The following is a 5,855-nucleotide window of genomic DNA, read 5'->3' as shown; positions in this document are numbered from 1 at the left end:
AAATATAAAATATATCTGGCTCCTCAAAAGGCTCTCACATGCTCCTTCTCAGTCAACATCCACCCTCACTTCTGTCACTGTATCAGCTATCTATTACAAATCGCTCCAAAACATGGTTGCTTAAAATAAAAACCATTTTATTTGCTCATAATTCTATGGGTCAGAATTTTGACTGAGCTCAGCTGGGAGGTTCTTCTGTTGGTCTCATCTGTGGTCACTCATTTGGTTGCAGTAATTTGGCAGCTTGACTGGGGCTGGATGGTCCAGATTGGTCTCATATATGTGTCTGGTGGTTGGCACTGGCTGTCAGCTGAGCCTCTCTCTCCATGTCCATATTTAATCCTCGAAGAGGGTAGACTGGGTTGCTTTATATGAAGATCTCAGAGAAGCAAGAAGGCAACAGCAAATTGCCCGGAAGTTGTACAATGTCATTCCCACTGCATTCTTTTGGTCAAAGCAAGTCTCAGGGCTATCCCAGATTCCAGGAGTGGAGAATTAAACTCTACCTCTTGATGACAGGAGCTGCCAAAAAACTTGGGGCTATTTTTTACCTGTTTTTGAACTTCATATAAATGGAATCATACCAAAAGTATTCTTGTTTCGGGCTTCTTTAGTTCATTATTATGTATGTGAAATCCAATCATGATTTTGTATGTAGCAGTAGATTGTTCTTTTTTATTGCTGCTGCTCATATTCCATTGTATGAAAATACCACAATTCATTCTACCATTGATGAACATTTTGTTTCTAGTTTATGGCTATTGTAAGTAAAGCTGCTATTAATGTTCTCGTTCATGTCTTTTGAAGGGTATATGTACTTAATTATCTTGAATATGTACCTTAGAATGGAATTACTGGGTCAGAGGGTAGGCTAGTATTAAACTTTAAAAGAAATTGCCAAACAGTTTTTTGAAGTGATTGAATTGATTTACATACCTATAAGCAATGTATGAGAGTTTTGGTTGCTGCACATCCTTGCAAACACTTGGTATTGTCATGTCAGCCTTTTAAATTTCAGCTATCTTAACAGGCATTTAGTGGTATCTTGCTGTTGTTTCGATTTGCATTTCCTTGATGAATAATGATATGGAACATATTTTTACATGTTTAATGGTCCTTTGACTTTCCTTTTGGTGAAGTAATTATTCCGTATTTTTGTGAAATGTTTAAAAATTAGGTTGTTTGTCTTTTTCTTGTTGATTTGTATTTCTCTTTATAGTCTGACTTTGAGTCTGTTATTGTATTTATGTATTACAAGTGGCTTGTCTTTTCCTTCTCTTAATGTCCCTCAATTTGGGTTTGATGTGATTTTTTTCTCCATGATTAAAATCCCATGATTTCTCTGGAGTTATGGGTTTTTTTAAAAGAATACCATAGAGGTAAAGTACCCATGTCATTGAATCATATCAGGGTCTAAGTGATTTCAATATGACCTGTCACTCTGATCACTTGGTTAAGATAGTGTCTGCTATGTTTTTCCACTGTGAAATTACTATTTTCTCCTTTCCATATTCTATTTTTTGGAATCGAGCCATTAAGTCCGGCCCACACTCAAGAAGTAGGGAGTTGTGCTCACCTTTCAGGGTGGAGTATCTACAATAATTTATTTCAATTTGTTTTTTTTGCATAGGAGATTTCTTTCTTCTCCCCATTTATATATTTATTCAATTATTTTTATCAGTATGGACTCATGGATATGTTTTATTCTCTGAGTTATAATCCATTGTTACTGTTATTTTGTTGCTCAGATTGTACAATGAACAAATTTGAGCTGATAAAAAGATATAGAATACTGTATGAAAAGCTGCAGAATGTAATTTTTCAAAAATTTATTTATTTTAATTAGTTTCAAGTATACAGTACATTTGTTAGACATCTATATAGTTCATAAAATGATCCCCCAATTGCTACCTCCCTCCCCTGATCCTCCATCTAACCAAAGTATTAATGCTAATTGCATTCTGTATGCTGTGCTCCCCATCCCCATGACCATCCAGCTACTAATTTGTACTTCTTTAACCCTTCACCCCATTCTCTCAGCCCCCCAAACCCCCCTCCCCTCTGTCTATCACCAAATTGTCCACTATATTTGTGAGTCTATTTTGGATTAGTTTGTTCTTTTTATATCTTAGATTTCACATATAAGTGAAATCATATAGTGTTTATCTTTCTCTGTTTGACTTAAATACCTTCTAGGTCCATCAAAGCAACATCTTTTTCCATCCTCTTCTTTTTAGTCTGTGTCTTTTAATCTGAAATGAGTCTCTTCTAGGCAACATGTAGGGGTCTTGTTTTCCTTCCCATACATCTACTCTTTTAGTTAGAACACTTAATTCTTTTCCATTTGATGTACTTATTGATAGGAATGTAGTTGTTATCATTCTTTATTCTTTTTTTTTGATACATGTTTTGTCTTCTTAAAGAAGTCTCTCCAACATTCCTTGTAATACTGGCTTGGTGGTGATAAATTCCTTTAGCTTATTTTTGTCTGGGAAACTCTTTATCTGTCCTACAACTCTAAATGATAGCTTTGCTGGATAAAGTATCCTTGGTGGTAGATCCTGGGTCTTCATCCTGTTGAATATTTTTTTGCTAAACCCTTCTGTCTTGCATAGTTTCTTTTGAGAAATCAGCTGCCAATCTTACGGATTTTTTTTTTTAACTTTTTAAAAATTAAGTTTATTAGGGTAACATTGTTTAATATGATTATATAATTTTCAGGTGTACATTATAATTTGACATCTGTATATTCTATTGTGTGTTTATCACCTTTTCTCTTATAAGTAACTCTCTGTTTTTCTCTTGCTGCTTTTAATATTCTTTCTTTGTATTTAACCTTTGGCATTTTAATTATGATGTGTCTTGGTGTGAGCCTCTTTGGATCCCTGATTTTTGGAATTCTCTGAGCTTCCTGGGGTTTTATGTCCATTTCCTTCACCAGGTTAGGGAAGTTTTCCATCATTATTTCTTCAAACAGCTGTTCAACATCTTGATTTTCTTCAGTTACGCCAATCAGATGGATATTTGAATCCTTAATAGTGTCTCATATGCTCCTTAAATTATTGGAACTTTAGATGAAGTTAGAAAATTCTTAGAAAAATATTAATTACCAAAATGGACTGAAAAAAAATTAGACAATTTTACTCCTACTCACTTTTGTGGGCCACACCTTTATAATTGAAGAAAATTAGTAAAAGTTGTCAGATTTTTGTCTACACTCCTTTTTTTTTTTTTTTTTTGGTACTAACTATGGGAAAGGAGATGGGATTGGGAGCAGCAGAAACTTTTTTTCTGTTGTTCTCTCTTTTAAAAGTTTACAGCATAAAGTTTGTCCCCTTTCCTTGTCTGGCTATTAATGGTGAATTATTGGCAGCTAAAACAGACTATTTTTTTCTTAATTTAATTAGGTATCTTAACAAAGAAAAAGCAGAATAAAACAGAATTACATAATTTCAACCCTCATCCCTCCCAATTCTTACATGGTTCTTCTATGACAGCCCATAGTAAAAGTCAAGCACATATTCTATGGTAACATGTAAAGGGTAGCAACTAATGCATCCATGTGTGTTGCTTTCTCTTAGTCTAAATTAACATGCAGTTAAAGATGAAAAAAATCTGTAATAATGTATGGTCAGAATGTAGCTGAGACTAGTGATCTGCAAACTGTGGTTCACATATTTACTGCATCAGAATCACTTAGGGAACATTTTGTCTGAGGCCAGGCCTAGAAATCTGCATTCTATAAGTCCTTTGGGTGATTCTGATAGATATTTAGGTTTGGGAACCACCATCTTGTGCTATCTTTCTTGAGTATCAATTGTCTCAGCTGTGCTATTATATTTAAGATGACTCTGTTCAGAAAGTTCCAGAATGCAGAAATTCTGTATTTGTAATCAGACTGAAGTATAAACTGGTAAGATCATTCTGGAGAACAATTTATTTTTAAACTGGTAAGATCATTCTAGAGAACAATCTATTTTTTAAAAAAAATTTTAGGCGAGGCAACCCTTGGTTGACCTCACAGATTGCAAGGACCTTGTCAGCTTACAATCTCTTATTTTTTTAAAAAAAATTTTTATGCCTACAGCACCTGATCTTCCCAGGTGGTCTTCCAACCAAGTACTAACCAGGCCCGACCCTGTTTAGCTTCCGAGATCAGACGAGATTGAGCTTATTCATGGTAGCATGGCCATAGACAACAATTTAACAATATATAATAAAATTGGAGATGCATGAACAGGGAAAGCTCCAACTTATAAGCATATACTCACAGATATACACCAGAAGATGCATACAATGTTGTTAATCACAACTATTGCTAGTGGTGAAAAACTAGAAAGTGCACATTCATAAAATGTACTCTTAAACAGCAGTTAAAATGAGTAAACTAATTTACAGTTATCAATATAGGAAGGTTTAGAAAACATCATGTAAAATGAAAAATGAAGTTTGGCAAAAGTTGATGCCATTTATCACAGAGCTAATACTATATATTCTTTATGGATAAATACATATTTATAAAAGCGTACACAGGAAGATATACATGAACCCTGGGTTACTGTTGGAGAGAGAAGGAGGAAGGGAGAGAGGGAGAAAATGTGTTGGAGGAGAACTTTAGTTGTATCACTAACATTAAATTTCTTTAAAAAAAATCTAAAGCAAGTATGCAAAGTGTTTACAAAAATGTTAAATCCACCACTTCCTAGCTGTGTGATTTTGGGCAAATTACTTAATCTTCATGAGTTGTACATATAACTCATGAAGTTGTTTTGAAGATTAAATAGGTGGTATATACATTTTTTTTGCATAATCACCACATAAGCACTTCCTAAATCATAACTGTTATTACCAGCAAGAAAGCGTCAAAAGCATTCATTCAGTTGTGAGTCACTAAGGGCAGATAGAAAAGATGCATTCCACAGAGAGATAACATATGACACTTCAGAGCAAAAGTACCTCTGGTGAAGGCACAGTGCTGAGTGTGTCTGTGGTCAGAGAGAACAGGGTTGAAATGTTACCTTCTCATTGTGTTGCTCTCTTGGGTACAACATTTGTCTTTCCTAAAGCATTTGTATAAATTAGTGTTTATTAGAGTAGTGGGTAATGAGTGCCCTTACCTGGCACAAGGCACTGTATGATCTGGATTCTTCTATGCTCTAATCCCAAATTTCCAGAAAATGAGGTGGCACCTTCAGTGAGTGGTATGCTGTCTCCCTAGCCACTGCCTTGTGAAGAGTAGGCCATTACTGGAGTGTGGAATCCAGGCACTGGCATCCTCTCTTCTCAGCTTTGAGGCACATCTGAAAGAATAACAGATTTTTTTTCTATCAATGACTTTATGGGCCTGTCCTTCTCAGGTTAGAAGATTTGGTAAAGTCCTACTGGCTCTCCCTGCTGCCTATTCCTTTTTTCATAGCAAAATGCAGTCCATTGACCAAGGCTCAAAAAAGTTATGAAAAAATTGCAAGGATATCTTAAGTGACATCTCAAAAATAGGCTGTGGGATAGTATGGGGTTGAACTTGTTGATATTACACTCACCAGAGAAAACCAAAGTTGACTTCACCTCTTCCTGTTTGTTCAATCATCAGCTATAGCCTATTGACCATTAGGTACCCAGTGCCCTCAAAAGTCTTCTCCTTGCCATCAGATCAAAACCAGAGCAGTAGTTATTTTATGCTTTAGTACAAATGCATATATTTTTAAAGTGTTACTATTGGTAAACTATTTCTAAGTACTGCTAAGGCAAAAAGGCTTGTCAATTTCTTCCAATAATAGTCCAGTAATTTTTCTCAAAGTCTGTGTCCCCAGTTTTTCTGTACCAGTCAGTCTATGCTTGTCCTGAGTTAACTAGCT

At 35.2% G+C, this 5,855-nt stretch overlaps 1 pseudogene; it reads right to left on the bottom strand.

The window, feature by feature from the left end:
- Positions 1 to 4,078: 4,078 nt before the first annotated feature.
- On the bottom strand, positions 4,079 to 4,197 carry LOC111730781 (annotated as a pseudogene).
- Between the last annotated feature and the right edge of the window lie 1,658 nt (positions 4,198 to 5,855).

The sequence above is a fragment of the Pteropus vampyrus genome, unplaced genomic scaffold (assembly GCF_000151845.1).
Source record: "Pteropus vampyrus isolate Shadow unplaced genomic scaffold, Pvam_2.0 Scaffold335, whole genome shotgun sequence".
Taxonomy (NCBI): domain Eukaryota; kingdom Metazoa; phylum Chordata; class Mammalia; order Chiroptera; family Pteropodidae; genus Pteropus; species Pteropus vampyrus.
Note: the sequence above shows the minus strand (reverse complement) of the source record. Positions and strands in the feature narration are given on the sequence as shown.